The sequence below is a fragment of the Pieris rapae genome, chromosome 5 (genome assembly GCF_905147795.1).
Source record: "Pieris rapae chromosome 5, ilPieRapa1.1, whole genome shotgun sequence".
NCBI classification, from domain to species: domain Eukaryota; kingdom Metazoa; phylum Arthropoda; class Insecta; order Lepidoptera; family Pieridae; genus Pieris; species Pieris rapae.
In genome coordinates this window covers 4295496-4313314 of record NC_059513.1, presented here as the reverse complement: position 1 = coordinate 4313314, position 17819 = coordinate 4295496, and the positions used below count along the sequence as shown (strand labels likewise).

The following is a 17819-nucleotide window of genomic DNA, read 5'->3' as shown; positions in this document are numbered from 1 at the left end:
TGTTTTTAATTTCAAGGTCAATTATAATTTAAGATCAAAAATCGAAGTCGATATTATTTTCATTGAGATATTTTAGGATTTATTCAGGAATTTGAGGTAATGAAAACGCGTGAGACGATATACCATTTTAAAAATTTTCTCAAACCTAGGACAGTTTAAAAATTTATAGTCTATAAATATAGCTTTAATATATATCCCTTTTGCCAATATATAGGAAAACTTAATATACACAATCAATTTAATTGTATTTATTATTCGGGTACATAAAATAAAAGGTCGGACTGGTCGTACTTGAATTCGTATATGCGGTGATATTAGTTGTTTTTTACATTCCCACGGGAATGTAAATGCTCCTATTTCACCATCCCTCCTGCTGATGGAGGACAAATCTTTGTTTTTAATTGTATTATTCTTTATTACTCAAGATGTAATATGGAACATGGAGGATTGCAGTTCCTTACAAACGTTGTGTAAAAGAAAAAACTTGGCGATTAAAAAGAGTGGCAGAGTAATGGAATTACTTCTCTTCCATTATACGCCCTTGATTTGAGAACTGGCAGTCAGAGTAAAAGTAGAAACATTTAATATATATTTCTTTTTTTGACGTTCATAAGTGTACGTTATGTTACCTACATAAATAAATGATTTTTCAATTTGAATTAATATATACATATCAGTACGTACGAATTAAACGAATGAAAAATAAGCAAACAAAACTTTCAAAAAAAGAGGCGCATTTCCTTTAGCAAAAATGTTTCCTATCTTTCTGTTACATTTTGGACTAAAAAGACACCAAATTTAAAAATAAAACGCGAAGGTTATAATTAAAGTTCAAAGGATCAGTCCAATTTTGTTTGAGAAGGTCCTTTAAATAAAAGGCTTAAATAATGGTAGAATTACATTTTTGCCAGTAATAAAAGGATGTTTTATGTATAATGTTTATTATTTACCGGTAAATACGTAATCTCTGAATATACGTTTAGTTTATTTTTAAATATATTTATTTATTCCATATCAGTATTCTATTTTAACAGTTACTACTAATTAGTAGTTAGTCGTTCTATGTAATTACATACACACAATAATAATAATACCCACACCAATAAAAAACATTAAAAAAAATATATATTTAAATCTTATAACTAAGAGTAAAAAACTTTTATAAACTCAGCCAGAGTACAAACAAATAGGTCTACAATAATATAAATTTTGTTTTATATTTGTATTGCTCGCATGAGTGGCGTTTCGTTAACCAAGTTGGAATGTAAGTGCGGTATATCCATAAGTTTTGATTTCCGCCTCAGGTTTTTACTTGGTAGATCCAGTCTCTCCATTATATTCAGATTACTAACCCGACCCGTAAGTATCACATCATAAATATCAAATAAATATACTAACAAAGCTAGCTCTCTACTGAAGCGTAGCTGGTCGTAACCCACCCAGACCCAATATAAACAGGGTCGGGTTCATAAGCGGATACAAGAGATAAACTCCATATAGTCTCTTGTAGAGGTAATGGGTGAATTTATTTTGTAGTCGCTGTAAAATTTGACTGTATTTAGCCTCTCATATGGAGCCTTATATATTTCTTTTAAAGTGTTCGAAATTTAAATTTCTTAATTGAAATAATAATTTCACTTTTACGTTGAGGTGGGCAGGAGGCTCACCTGATGTTAAGTGATACCGCTACCCATGGACACGTTCAATGCCAGAGGGCTCGCGAGTGCGTTGCCGGCCTTTTAGGAATTGGGACGCTCTTTTCTTGAATGATGGTTATTTTACAACAAATAGTTATTTTTGCTTCTTTATTATTCCTCAGACGTTTATTAATAAACATAGATACATATCTGGTCTAGGGAGTTAGTTATACTTAAAATACCAAATATATAACATAAGTTAATCGATTAAAACAGGGTTATATATTCCTCTAATCATGCGATATTGGATTTGATATTTTAATCAACTTCCAATCAAATCCCGGCGTTAATCAATTGAATTCTCGAACAATATATTTATCGGAATTGAACGGTCCAGTGAACAAATATGTGCCAGGATAATTAGTGGGACGGTAATTTCATAACGCTATTATACATGCAATTTACGAACCTAATTTAGACCGCTATGGTTTATTGGTTTACTATATTTAGATTGTATTTATCCATCTAACCCTTATCCGGGCTCGATTGTGAACCAAACATTCAGGGTTAGTATACACGGCTTACCTTAAATTCCTTTAAATAAATATTACACTTTCATAACATATGTATGCACTGCATATAATGAGTATATTAGAAAATACTCAAATATCCCATAGTGCATCTTCAAAAGATCACATTGTTTCCAAGTGAAAGTTTAAGTATAAAATTCGTTTAATATTAAAAGTAGACCATATAATGGAGGTTTTAACACATTTCTTAAGAGTATGAATAATAAATCGGCAAAGTTGGCGAATGTATGCGCCATTTGCCGATTAATAATCGCTAAAGTGGCGCCGCCTGTGGTGGTACTTCGAGTAACTACCGGCCCTTTCAGTGAGGGGTTAAATGCTTGTGATACACTGGGTAATATTGCCTTTTTAAATAGAGCTAGTTTAATGTGACATATGCGTAATACTATAGTTTAATTCAGTTATTATATGTATACTTGCAAACCATATTATCATTCAAATTTAGAACATTTGAAATAGGGGATGAAACAAATATGATTTACAATATCCTTTAATTGATTTTGAAACTCACAAAGAACAATAATACCAAATTTAGAGATAAAATTAATAAAATTTGACAAATTAATAACATGTGTCAGACACATAATGACATAAACATCAACTTCTATAAATATGTATACGCAAGAATATGAAATTATCAAGTACCCAACTCTGTGCAACTGTGTGCCACTTCCTTTATCTACAAAGCCGGCCGTTTCCTCAGTCAATGACTGGTCATTTCAGGCTACATCATAATTTGTACGAGCAACTTTACCCCGATTTAACAGTTTCTTAAATCAAATTAAGTACTTCTTAACAATGGACATAAATTTAGGTAGCTTCTTAGGTACTATACTATGCTCTTGAAATGTTTAGTTCGTTCAATTAGAAGTCTAAAATATAATATAAATAAATATTAAAGGTATAAAGGTATTTTAGTATTAAAATAAAAGTTAAGTTAATAATAATAATTTAGTGGCGCTACTATCCTATATGTATGTACCGAAGTAGATCTTTTTGTCTGACACATGTCAATTTTGGGATTTGAGACATGCTGATTTCACTGCACCATATAAACGAGTATTAGATGCACAGATAAACAGAAACTATATTGATGCACAGCCAGGGATCAGATCTACGACCTTCAGCATGAGAGTCACACGTGGAAGTCACTAGGCCAACACTGCCCACACGTTCATATTTGGTTTACTAAGGATGTCAAATAATTTATTTATATTATAGAAATATTAAATAACTGAAAAAGTTTAAAAAGCAACACAATTAATTTTACCTTCTAAACAGCTCTTGTCATAATGACTAATTGCATTAAACAAACACTAACCAAACATTATAAGTAATTAATCAAGACTATTTTGCTTTATCATGATCAAAATTAGTTACTATGAAAAGTCTGTATTAATATAGTTTTTATTTTAAGACTATTAAAAAATTGTCGAATTGAAAACTTCCTCGGGATAATTGAAGTCGAAAAATAGAAGATAAATAAAAGATGGAAATTCTAATAGCATCATTTAAGCAATAGGATTTTAACGATTTTTTAAATAATATGCAATAATTGTAATTATTGTAAATTGGTACACAATTATTTTACAAATACCAAGCGTATAGAGAGAGCTCCATACCTACTTTGTGTAATGAAATCACAGGGATTCGTTTCACTTTATCACCCCACATATCGCAAAATATTTTACAACGTATTGGCGCCAAAAATGAGAAAACTCAATGAACAATCATATGAAAATGACAATGGAATTGTATTTATAATTAAGTTTGTTTACATAATTTGGTGTATACAACGAATACTGTATGGTTCCGTATATGGTTATACATCCGATAACACAAGTTTTCAGTGTGACGAAATGGGATCCAATCATATGGGAATATGATTGGATCCCATAGGATTGGAAAATTTATCCCCTTATTAATAAATTAATCTCGTAACTAGTTTAACTAAAGTAGGTATTTGTTACTCGCACTCAAATTGTAACAGAAACAGACAATCTCCTATTAAAACTACCAAGTACAGACTATACTTATACAGTAATGATTGAATAGTCAAACAAATTAGAATAGTGTGGATATAGTTCAAGTTTGGAACAAATATATGTAGTGTAGCGCAGGAGTTTTGATCCATTATGGTTAGATAGCTTGGAAACGCTGCTCATTAAAAGTTACGAGGATATTACTGTCATGCATATCCACAACTGAAATGAAACATGAAACATCATTCACAGAATTCATTTCAATAACAAAACAAGTTCAGAGTTCGTGTCGCTAAGTTTTAATATTTAAAGTATAAAAAACTAAGATTTAGCCTACATCAGAAAATATCACACGGATGTAATTCTTTTCTGATCTAGGTCTATAATTGTTTGAAAATATTTTCAAACCATTTATTTATAGAAACTAAGCCATTTTTTAAAATAAGTTTCACTAAAAGAATCTTTCGTCTATTCTGCCAAAAAGTTTATGACACGATAAATAAGATTCAGCCGTATACTTTAACTAATAAAGAAACATAAGACTGACTTTGTTTTTATGTTTAAGGAGTAATTTAGGTGATTTATAAAAATTTACTATACGAATGCATGGCCTAGATCAGTAAGCAAACTATAAGAGTCATACTTGTAATAAAAGATAAATTTATAATATAGTAGCTGGAAGTATAATCCATAAGCCCAGTGAATGTTCAATGATTAATATGGTGGAAAGCAATTTTTCAATCATTGTGCCTTGAACACGTAGTACTATTAGTCTCACGGTATCCGCTTAGCGAGCTGTTTCGTTCCTATAGAAAGTAGAATTAGGTTTTATTATATAATTTAGAGTAGGTTAATAAACACAAATTTATTTTTCAATAACTCCTATGAATTAGAAATGCGTGTAAAATATGTAAATTGTGTAATTGTCAGCTTGAACAGAATTGCATTGCATTTTATTTGATAACCGTATACAATGTATGTATAACCTCACATCTGTTATTAAAAGTGATTTAGTTAAAGGTTGAAAAAGGTATAGTTAGTTATACTTTATCAAATCAAAATATATACATTTCTAGAGTTGATTTTTTTTTCAGTATAACCATTGGGAACTTGTAATGTACAAATTAGCAAATAAAAACAAATATATTCTCGTTACCCTAGATTACTTACTGATATCCCATTACACGTAGAAAGTTGTAGTAGTGTAATATACAAATATATACGTACAAATACACACACAGACATGTATATTATGGATTACGGTAATACGGCCATATTAAAAAAATACAAAAGAAACATATATAGCAATATATTATTCTCTTAGTAGTATCTAAGCTTATCAAAGGTATACCCAAATTCCGGTATTATACGCCACCAACAATACGTGCAAGAAATAATCTTCGATTTCATTGGTACAATACTTTTGAGGACGTCCTTATCCTTAACAAAAACGAATACCTTTCCGTATTTTTGATTACGTCTTCCAATATTTCTATCAAAGAGCCTAATTGTTGAGCTCTTGGTTTAAGAGATAATTGAGAATAAAAGACTGTTGAGAGGGGAAAGATTATACGCAAATCAAACAAAATTATGCATGCAATTTATGTTATTACAGGTAAATATCGAAAGTTTTATCTATTGTTAATGTTAGTTGGCTAACAGGAAACCAGAGTTTTTAAAACATATGATATATTCTCTTGTTTAATGTTTCAACTACGAATATGTGGCGCTGTCATATTCTTGTTTATGTTATATGCTGTGTATATAATATTTAAGGGCTCATGTAAATTATTGTTTCAACGGGAATGAAACCCAGGACTTTCGGGTTATACACGAACAAGCTTCTTTATAAATAATTCCTATGCCTGTATAATAATTATTTGCGGCTTCTCCGATGCTCCCAAACTTAGTACGACATAGTAGAAGGCTTTATAATGTAAATTGATAGAACCCAAAATTCATAATTTAATTAAATGTCACACATAACTCTTAAGTGGATTACGTCTCACTAACTATTCCAGACACAATCTTATGTACTCAGCAAGTGCCAAAGTTACTGAAATTGGGAAAGTGACGGTTGGTAAAGTAAATTTGTACAATATAGGAATCTGAATTAATTGTCAATGTTCAATCTTGGATACAACCGTATCAAATATGTTTTATTGAAAATACTTTTCTACATAACATACTCTATTTACTGATACCTATATATACCATAGAATATTTACTGATATTATAATGTATTTAGTTGAGCATAAATTAATTTATATACAAAAAATTACGAGTAAAACTAAAACTATTATATTTATGTTCACCGTAAGTGTCAATATAAATCTATACAAAATGTATCAAATGTGTTAAGATAAATAAACAAAATATCTGTTCTTTTTAAGTAACTGTTTGTAGCTTAAAAAAAATTTAAAACATTACACGAAGCTTTTTGAAAATAACTGGGATTCTTTCCCGTCCCAACTCTTTTTAGGCGTCCCGTAGACTCCATTGCCGTGCCAGTCATCGAAGCCCACTCTTATTTTTAGTAGTCTTTAAGGAAGGAGTCTTACTTGAACAGTTGCAGTTTTAAAATAAAGTTATATTAATATACATAATCACATTAGATTGTAATAAAGTTATATTGTCTAAAGCGAAAGGTAAGCATAGCTTAAACAACGTCAGATTCTTTTCTCTGCATTCCATTGTCTCTCTTACATAATAGTCAAGAATATACTAATTAAAACAATATACACGTAAGAGAAAATTTCCATTTGCTTACAATACAAACTTTACTGTAGGAAGTTTTGCTTTTTGTTTATGTTAAGTCTTGTTCAACAGTATTTTCTAAATTAAAGTTTGAAATAGCGTCATAAAACAATTACGATGAAAATGAACTTTGTATCAGCATAGTACTTCAGTACGCTAACAATTTATATTATGTGTTAATTAGAACTTCGGAGAACAAATATGTGTTCAGTATATATTAATATTTTAACATACAAACGTTCCAGTTGCTGCTATTTTAAAGCACTTTGAATCTGTGGAAATATAGTTGGAATGCATAAGAAGGATTTTGATTCGCTAACTAGTACCTGACGTGAATATTTATTCTAGGAAATTTGCACTGTTGGATCTTCAAAAAACGCATAACCTGGTTCTTATTGTTTGACCCCAAGGCTTAATAATCTCTGTCGTTAGGTGTGAGTAGTCTTTTTATATTTTTTGTCATTCTTACCCTAGCTCAGAAATATTGGTTTTGTTTGACGTGTCAAAAAATTTTCTTAACAGCTGTGGTTTCGTCCTATTTTTCACGATTACTACTAAGTAAAATGGAAGGAAATGTCTGCATCTATTTTGTATTAACAAAGAACATAACCAAACCGCTATATATTATTCAACCACTCCATAGGGTTCTTACTCACTATAAGATCAAAAGTCATTGCGGACAAATACTAGAAACTAACAAATTTGATCGTTAACTTGGAACAAAGTTAAGCTATGGTATAATCCCAGAGGATTGTAAACTTTGTGAATAAAACTCGCCGTTCAACTTCCATCCCTTTTGAAGCCCGTTACACTTGTGCCAACGACATTATGATACATGAAATTCTGACGATAATCTTTATGACATTTTTCTTTTTTAGGTTTAAACCCTGGCATATGTTTATATATATGTCGTTGTATTATATTTGTTCACTCCTCGTAGTGTGAAAGAAACTACCGTGAGAAACCCGGGCCTTAACCTAAAACATCGACTGCGTGTGTCGGACATAGGAGGATAATCACGTCAACTCAAAATTGATCACGAAACTGATAGAGAAACCTATCCCCAAGACCAAGGTACCAAGTGGCGCTGCACTAGTTTTTTAGCTCATCGTTAAGTAACGAATAATTGTTTTCCATAAATATGGTCCTTTTAATGTTAAGGACTTATATTGTAAGAGTTGGCATACTATGGACTTTCTGCTTTAAATGGATGAATAACAAATTTTACAAATTTAACACTAAACTTATCTTTAATGTGTTTTGACAATTGCAAGACTACATATATTCCATACCTGATATCGGTGGCGTATGGAAGTAAGTTTCGAATAAAACCGTGAAATTGCCTATGTTTTCAATACCTAATAGTGCTTCAAGTACTTGTAGCACATGCTACACATACGCAAAGTTTGTAACAATTTCGTAGCACCAACAACGTATATAATTGCTTACCATATGCTACGCATTTATTTTCCTGTGCAAGAGCTTTTAACTCCACAAACATGTGTTATATTTCAGTTATCGTACTGTTAAGAACAATAAGCTAGAAATAATGTTAGTAAAGATATACTATACTCGTTATTATGTCTAGCGAATAATAATTGTTATAATGTTATCTTTTATATATAATTGTTTGTGGTTAAACTCCTCCGAAACAGCTTTCCCGATTCTCATGAAATTTTGTGTGCATATTGGGTAGGTCTGAGAATCGGACAACATCTATCTTTCATCCGCCTAATTATTATGGGTAATCCACCACAATTTTTTGTTTTCAATTTTAGATTAAAAAAAAATATTTTTTATGATACAGCATTAGTAAATACATATAACCCTGAATTTTTAACCCTTTACAATCAACCCCTATTTTTTATTTCATTGTTAAAAACTTATGTTGTGAACTCTGAGGTTTATACAAAGAAAGATTCACAGAACAACCTAAAAAGATTTCATTCCGGAAAACCGAACAGTCTCTGGAATAGCATAGCAAAATGTTCCATGTCAGTATGTACTAAACAGGTAGGCTCAGTAAGGTCTCATTAAGCAGAAACGAAGTTTGCGGGGGCAGCTAGTGTATATATAACAATCCGAGTAAAAGTGAAACACACAATGAATACTTGGTGCACACAATAAACATGCTATCCAGGTTCTTAAATGCACTAACGGGTCTCACAGCTACTTGAAAGCATTACTCTGTTGGATGTACATTTTATGTGTTACGTGGGTTGCCAAACAAAATCTTTGTTGAATTTTAACGAATGTTTTCTGTAAAAGAGTTAGATGTAAGATTTTTGCAGTAGCTATTATGTGTTTTTTTATTTTCATTTATAAACCTTATTTATTATTAACCTTAACACGGTTTGGTTTATGAATTTGAATTGTAAATTCAATATCAATTGTGTGTAACGAATTTCCAAGTCAAATTAGAAAGCACTTGTGATATTATATTTTGTATTTATGTAGCAGCATTAGCAGTGTTCGCCTAGTGGCTTTAGCGTGCGACTGACCTCGCGGTTGTAGGTTCGTTTTCAGCTGTGCACCAATGGACTCTCTGTCGATGTACTAATCGCTAACACTCACTCATACGATGAAAGTGAAAGAAAATGAAAGAAAACATGTCTCAAATAAAAATTTATCGGACAGAAAGGTGATCACTTGTCAAAAATTGATCAAACGATACCATCTGAAGCGAAGAACTATTTAGGGTTGTAGAAAGAAAATAATTGTATACATTTTTCAACAATTTTTAATATATTTGTTCAATTAAAATATATATTTACTATAAATAGTGGACCTCCGAATAAACGCTTAATTTTCATACTGGAAAATAAAATGATACGAATAACTTTTATCACGCAATAACCGTCCTATTAGCTGTAACATCAACGTTTAACATAAACACAGCCGTTATTCAAATTGCCATGCTGTCGTTAGACATTAGCCCCTCGCCACATTACGCGTAATCGTTTCAGATACAGTTTGCATGAATCTATTACGGTTACATGACAATTAAATAATTATACGTAAATAATGAAAATATTTTCCCAATGAGTATAGATAAGCCTACATATCGGAAATATGTTAACATGTCATATTGCATATAAACCTGATAAAACATACAAATAATTACTAAGTTTTTTCCTACTGTCGGTATATTTAATGCAATGATTTAAAGTACCAAAAAGGACAATAGATCTCCTCAACAGATATATAAACTTGCTATTAAGATAGTAAATAAGATAGTTACGATTCATAATACAAAAAAAAGGATTCAAACTAAAAAGTTTGAAAAATTTGAGTAAAAACTCAATCCCATTTTAAAATAAAATATTGAATTAGATTACAGGTTAAACGTCAAAATTCAAATTTTATTAAGATGAATGAAATGATCATGATCATGAAACCGTCCCACATTGTGAACTTTTTTGAGTTGATGTAAAATTGTATTGTAAATATAATTTTGAATTAATGTTCTCTATTTAAAATTTATCGTAAAATATTCATCTCATTACTCACTCATTGTCTCTGAAAATCGAATATCACTTTGAAATTTACATAGACAAAATTGAGCCTGTATAAGCTACATTAGAGTTGAGCATAATCTGTGAGCACCCGGAGCATAATGTTTTTTTGATGAGCGTCATACGTTGCAAAAATTACTACCCTGTTTGGTGATAGCTTTATAGAAATTTACGATCGGATTCGTTCTAAATTCAAAACTAGTGGCAATTTCTACCTTCAATTAGGTGAAGGCACGTTGAGAATTTTTAAACATTTTCACTTATATAATGTGTGTTTAACATTAATTATGATGAGTAAAAAACGATTCTAATTTCAAAATAAAAGACGCTAAGGGCGGGTATAATTACGACAAGACGCTCTTACATTAAAAAGAAAAAAATTTAAGGTGTTTAAACAAAACGAAAAAGTGTTTAGCATAAATTGAATTAATTCGTTTTAAATCAAATCACAAGGTTTGCTCATAAAATAAATGTTAAGTACTTTGCACGTCAATGGTGTTTACTGAGGAACCTTTTAGTATAAGAGCCAGAAAAAAATAACATCTTCTCTTATCAACGTCACCATTACTTTGCATACCATTATTACTATATTTGGTAAAATATATAATTACTGTGTTTTATAGAACATAACCTATATAAGCCAATATTCTTATTTAAGCACAAAAAACAAAAAGCTAAAGATAAATATAAATTAAGATAATTAAAAAAAAGATAAATTTCATTCTATCACAATTAGAAATAAATTGTTTTGAAATTTATGCTCCTTATTAACGCGACATAACGTATTCTGAGTGAACAGTTAACCTTATTTAAATAAAATAAAGACGATGTATTTGTGAAAATTAAATTGGACTTCAAACAATTAGCTCTAGGGCTACACGTGCCAATGAAAGAGAATGGAAAATGAGTCAGAAAATATGGACGTTTTCCTTTCATTTTATGCGCGAGTAAAATTGATGTTTGAATGAGAAAATTGGTTTGTTTTTGCCGAGTAATTAAATGCGTTAATTTCTTTGCATGTCCGTATTGGTAAAACCATACACCGCAGAAAGAGCTGTATTGACTATTAATTTAAATTTGGCGGCCTTGCCCAATAATTCTATTGAATAAAGTAAATATGGCTAGACCAACGAGTTATAGATGTTGTTAAATCCAAAAATCGACGGAAGATTGGCAGAGTCAAACAAACGCCTAAGCAAGTTAGTGCAAGCCCGCGGCACAGCCAGGAATTCAATAAATAAATTCAATTCAAAATCTCTTTATTATTTAGGTAACACACTGTACACTTATGAATGTCAATAAAGAAAATCATTTTAATCGCTTCCAATTTTACATTTACTACCTGTTAATGGCTCATTCTGGACGAGAAGAACTGGCAATAAATTTTCAAGTCACTGATTCCCATGCCTAGCGCGGTAAATCACATACTTCATAAAAAATAAATCAGTGGCGCTACAACCTTTTTAGGTCCTGGCCTCAGATTTCTAAATCTGTTTCATGATCATTTTTAAATCTATAATAGGCAAGTAGGTGATCAGCCTCCAGTCCCTGACACACACCATTGACTTTTTTGGGTCTAAGACATGCCGGTTTCCTCACGATGTTTTTCTTCACCGTTCGAGCAAATGTTAAATGCGCATAGAGAAAGACAGTCCATTGGTGCACAGCCCGGAGTCGAACCTACGATCTCAGATATGAGAGTTGTACGCTGAAGCCACTGGGCCAACACTGCTCTACAAACTTAACATACTTCATAAACACAACTAAATACTGTAGAATTATAGTATCAGAAAACAATCTATTTGTATGAAAATATGATCGTGATAATTACATTTAAGTACGCCAATTATCGCTCACGCAAAGTAAACATAAAGGCTCGAATGCGAAAGGAAAATAGGAATATTTAGTTTTGTTCAAGCGTGGAACAGAAAGTTTGATACTAGAAACTCAACTAAAACTATTCAACAGATGAACTTAGAACGATAACAATGATTAAAGTTTGTTTAGGTATAATTTTATCGCAAAACTTGTCTACGACTGCGTTAAAAGTATTCGATGTTATTTTTTGAGTTGTGCCAATCCAAAATCATTATGAGAAAAGTATTAGGCACGCTGTATTTAAATATTTTAATCAATCTTTATAGTTGTTGCCACGTTTGTTTTATTGACAGTTTCAGAAATCGTAGCCAACGAGAGACAGTCACATCAAGTCGATTGTAGACCATGTTTTTTGCATAGATTTTGAAATTATATTGACGCAGCATTTGTATCCACGCCCTAATCTAAATTACGTTGTTCCTGTGTATATAATCATAGACACCTATTTAACTGTAAATTAAATCTGAAGATTAAGCTCGTAATACACTTAAAAAACCGAAACATGCTTTTAGTTCCTTAAATGAATTAATTAAAAAATAATTAGTCAATTCTCTTTTCTCTGTAACTGGACTCACTAGCACTCAAGAAATTCTATACATACAGAAATATGCCAATTTTCCACCCCATTAAGCGTAACTTTATATATTATATAAAAGTATCGGTAATTGAACGCAACAGCCGAAGCGGCGAGACCCTTTATTTGGTCATTCAAAGGAAATTCTTTTCATGTTCAAAGTCGATTGAGTCGATCAAGATACTTACTTAAGGTTTAAGTGTCACAGGCGATTATAGTAAAAAACTTTTATCTAAAGTGTTCTCATAGAACTAAATACTCTTGTCTCCCGAAATAAATAAAATATGTAAAGTCTAAAATATATAACATGCCAATACAAACATTTTTCTTCCAAATTTTTCAAATAATTATTTATTAAAAATTCCTATTCACTAAAAATAATTAAAAGCTTAAAATCGCAATATTTAAATACGTTTGAAATATTATTTACGTTTTAAATACTTTTATACCATTTAATTGAGATCATTTTTGTTTGTAATAAATGATATGTCCATGTCTATGATATGTCAATTATTAAATAATTTTTAAGATATTATATAGAAATTCTCTAATTAATTCAATATGTATAATAATTCTCCCATTACAATAAAGTAATAGCAATATAATTCTTATTTAAATGAGAAAAAGAATATGTAAACGATAAATATCCTAAAATAAATAACCACCTATATTCATTAGTAAAGCAAAAGGACGGCTGAAACGGCTTTAATTAAAAATACACAGTTACCTGTTAAATACCAAGGTCATAACTTTCCCTTTACCCGGGAACACACACAAGGACACTTAGCACTACACTACACACTTCGTGATACTAAGTTATGATGCTGACACCGACACGTCTGCTCTATGCAGAGTTTGAGGCCTGACTGATGTGTAATGGAAGACAGCGCACGCCCAAACTTAAGATGGAACTTTGAAGCTATATATAGTGAAGCTTTTAAGCCCTATGTACTCTAGTTTTTAGTAAATTTGTAATATAAAATCGCTAGGCGTCTTGGCATACGGATGTCGTTTAAGGTAAGATGGACGGTATATAGTTATACGAGAGTGATTTATGTACATCTTTGCAGCGACTCTAAAAGTACATGTGCAGGTTTTTATGTAATGGTTAAATATATTATGATAAAAGCTTACTGTTGATAATGAGTCTAGGGAAAGAAATGTTTTAAATGCTTTTTGTATATTTCAATCTACGTCAATGAATGTAAACAAATTGATGCGGATAAAAATTTGTAACTTATCTCGTACGTCAAAGGGTAACGAAGTAGTACAAACAAAGTAAAACTAACTACTTTTTTCCATTACCGTACGAGTGAGGGTTAATAGAGCAGATAATCCATTAGTGTATAGTCCTGTATCGAAAGCATTACCTCATGTTTAAGAATCACAACCTTAAACACTGTCAATACTTCTCTTTCTACAGTGTATGGTTTCACCAATACGGTACATGCAAATAAATTAACGCATTTCATTTCGGCAAAAATAAACCATAGTTATTGTTTTTTTTTACAGCTTTGTTTTTGTTTTGTATTTTAAGATTGTTTAAATTTCGTATCAAGTTTTTTTTAACATTCTGTCTAGAATAATAAAAGAATGATCTAGAAAGACCTAAGCAGTTTACTTAATTTACTTACTTTGAAATAGACAAAACTTTTAAATGAAACATAAAATAAAAAATAAAATAAAATAAAAAAGCCTTTTTATTTCCTACAAATATAACTTTTTACATTGGCCCATCTCCAAGCGCTTACTTATCTTATTAAAATTAATACCATCTTATTTTTATTTATTTTCTATATTATTTACCTATAACTATTTTATTTATTGTTATTAATATACTACTTATTATAATATTTGCTACTATATATATCATATTTACTACTAGATAATATTTACTATTACATTATTTTATTATATTATTAGCTAGCTTGGTTAGATTTTAGTATACTTAAATAATATAATTTGTAGGAACCCCATTATTGGGTGAAGGCCTCCTCCAAAGATGCCCAAAGATGCCCATTTGTCTCTGTCTTACTTACTTATTGTTTTTGATTGGCTATTTTTAATGTTGATCTATAAATCTATAAATGAAACATATCATAATATATTAAATTTTTGTTGCAAAACTGAAACATCAATTTGTAAAATATAACGTTAACAAATCTAGGTCCGTCAGCCCCAAACGGCACTAAAATTTGTTGAAATATAGCACAAGACAGCACTCACAAAATTAAATTTCCAGCTAAACTAAAAAAGTAATTTGTCGGCGTTTTGAAGTTAGCTTCCAATCACAGGGTCGCCCTAATTGTCCTCTTCTCTCCAAGTTTTTACAAGTTTTCCGTCTGATTACGACATGCCCGGCCTCGGTCCCTTCGGAAGTGAGTTATGACAGGTCCCCTACAATTGATCCATTGACTTTCTTTTGCTATCTGGAGTGTCCATGTGGACTTATTATTTGTGAATAGGTTTTAATTACATCAATCACTCGGTCACACTTATCGGTAATTGTTTTAAAGTAGCAAATAATATTACCTGTAAGTGACAGTAGCTACTGCAAAAGAAATGATATACAATAATATTTGCTTTACTTTTTTATAGCACATTTTAATACAAACACGTGTTTAAAAGTATATGCATTGAAATACCTGCGCATATATGTTTCCGATTTCAATATTAAACTTTAAAAAAAATATTTTATCAAGTTTTAGGACGGAAAGAGATGACATCATTTTGGTTTGTTTGTTAGGGGGTATGCCAGTATAATAATATTAAAGTATCTGATTTAAAAAAAGATACGTTTACATTGAAACAGGTATCTACTTCAATGTTTTAGGTATCTATGTGCCTGGTATGCCAACCATTGATTAAATTAATTATCATTGAATGAATTGCCTGCCCTTCGTTCCGCGATCTTTCTACTGAATATTTTACTCAGGATGACGAATTTTTACAAATAAATACTAATTGTTATAAATTACTTTTAGTGTAATTGCTTATTATATGTATATAAATCTAAAGAGCAAGCCACGTGTTCCCTCTTGTACCAAATCCCTTAATACCCCTGATGCCCACCACAGATAAAAACAAAATAGAAGAAACCAATCAGTCAATAGGAAGTGTTTGGGGGAATTTATTAATACTTTTCTCTTATTTATATTCGAAGTTTGAGGCAATGTTTTCGAATCTGCATAACTTTTTGTTTTGCGAGAGCATTTTCTTGTCTTCGAAAGGAATATGTCTATGAAGATATATTTTGATTACAAAAGTATTCTTAATATTTGCAAGAATAATTTAGAATGACATAATGAAAATAAGCTGAGATAAGTAAAGTAACGATATGGCATTTCGGATTAAAATTGGACTACGAGTGCAACAAGAGATGCAGTTCGCACCATCAAACGAAATATAAATCACTTGGTATTACGTTCTCATCTTTTGAATGTGAAATTTAAGTAAAATTTCAGTAACTGACATTGTAAATAAATAACAATAGAATTGCATCTACATACAAGTCCCACATAGCACTAAATCAAGCCAATTCACACAAAGGCTTTAGTTACACTTACAAATACACACCTACACCCAACACGGATTACTTTTGTATATATTACTGCTTAGTACAGACTAATTGGTGTTTCAATTGAAGAATTATTTTGTATTATAGTTAAGCTGTAAGTTTTTTCTAAATAAAAAATTAAATACTTACCGTAACATGTTAGGTTAAAAGTATATACTGTATATACTTTTAACATTCCATTTCATTTTAAACGTTACACGCTTTTCCATTTATATTTTATGCGTTTAAGTACTGATTTTGCTTTTAGTTGGTTTTAAATATCGAAGTAGCCAGAGTTCGCAAAATATAATCTGTGCCAGCGCCTAGTAGTAAATTCATAATAACGAGTTATTCGCAACTATTTTAATATTACAAACACATTTAAATCGATTTTTCGAACTGACATTTAGATTCTAGAAATTAATATTTGTGAAGTTATATAAATAAGCCTATTTTTAGATAAGAGTTACCTTCCTGAGGTATTTTCTGTGTAAAAATCCGTTACACATATGTCATAATTATTTTCATTTGTAACTGAAGTTATTGCTGGACTAGATATATATGTATACACGCGATAGATGATTATTGTAGATGGTTCGTCCTATTTCAAACGTTAAAAAAACTAATGTATTTACGTATTATTTGTTATTGAGTTTCCTTTTTTAAATTCGTCCCTGGTTTACGCACTTAGTTCAAATCTTTATAATATATAAATTATATTCCAAAGATATTTTCATAATTTTGTTCATGAAATTGTATCATAAATGTATCTTTAAATCTGATATAAATTGATTATCAATTGTGAGTCGATGTGCTTGATGACTTTGTTTTGTGTGATCAGCTCTCTGTTCCTACTAAGAGTAAAAACCTCCAAGTGTATCACCAAACCACGGAAGTATATTTAAGTAATCCCTTATACAAAAACCAATAATAAAAAACGGTATCTTAAATTATCAGTTTCAGCTTCTGAGTAGTGTAAACTTTCGTCACTCTGTTTATCCCTTCCAATAAGTCAAAAATATTATTTTGTCGCAAAATCAAAGGAAAATTTCATTTGCATTGAGTGCCAAACTCGTGAATTATAGAGAAAGGAGAGGGAAAAATCGCATCGAATAATAAATGAGCTCTTTTGCGATTACTCAACACTTCGTATGAATTATTTTTCTTTTTGATTATTCATAAAAATGGTGTGTCAGTGTACGGGTCGTGGGTCATCGTGATGCTTTAAATAATAGAGAATTTTATATTTCCTTTATATTTAACCACTCGCGTACAAGAATATAATGTAAGCGACAAAAGAAAATGTTATCTATATAGTTCAGTTACAAAT

General features: G+C 30.6%; 1 protein-coding gene across 2 annotated transcripts in view; it reads right to left on the bottom strand.

The window, feature by feature from the left end:
• The window catches only part of LOC111000885, a 72284-nt gene extending 58499 nt beyond the window's left edge, over positions 1 to 13785 (bottom strand). For both annotated transcript variants that reach the window (XM_045628387.1, XM_045628388.1), the window contains exon 1: positions 13661 to 13785. The gene's annotated coding sequence lies outside the window, so the exon portion shown is untranslated. The remainder of the gene's footprint in view (positions 1 to 13660) is intronic.
• Positions 13786 to 17819: the final 4034 nt, after the last annotated feature.